A 399-nucleotide genomic window follows, 5' to 3' on the forward strand; every position below is an offset into this window, starting at 1 on the left:
AGATGTGGTCCATATACTCTATGGAGTATTATGCCTCCATCAGAAAGTCTGAATGCCCAACTTTTGTAGCAATAGGGACAGGACTGGAAGAGATTATGCTGAGTGAAATAAGTCAAGCAGAGAGAGTCAATTATCATATGGTTTCACTTATTTGTGGAGCATAACAAATATCATGGAGGACAAGGGGAGTTAGAGAGGAGAAGGGAGTTGGGGGGAATTGGAAGAGGAGGTGAACCATGAGAGACTATGGACTCTGAAAAACAATCTGAGGCTTTGGAAGAGGCAGGGGGTGGGAGATTGGGGGAATCAGGTGGTGGGTATTAGAGAGGGCACGGATTGCATGGAGCACTGGGTGTGGTGCAAAAACAATGAATACTCTTATGCTGAAAATAAATAAAT

This window comes from Mustela nigripes, unplaced genomic scaffold (genome assembly GCF_022355385.1).
Source record: "Mustela nigripes isolate SB6536 unplaced genomic scaffold, MUSNIG.SB6536 HiC_scaffold_3250, whole genome shotgun sequence".
Lineage (NCBI taxonomy): Eukaryota > Metazoa > Chordata > Mammalia > Carnivora > Mustelidae > Mustela > Mustela nigripes.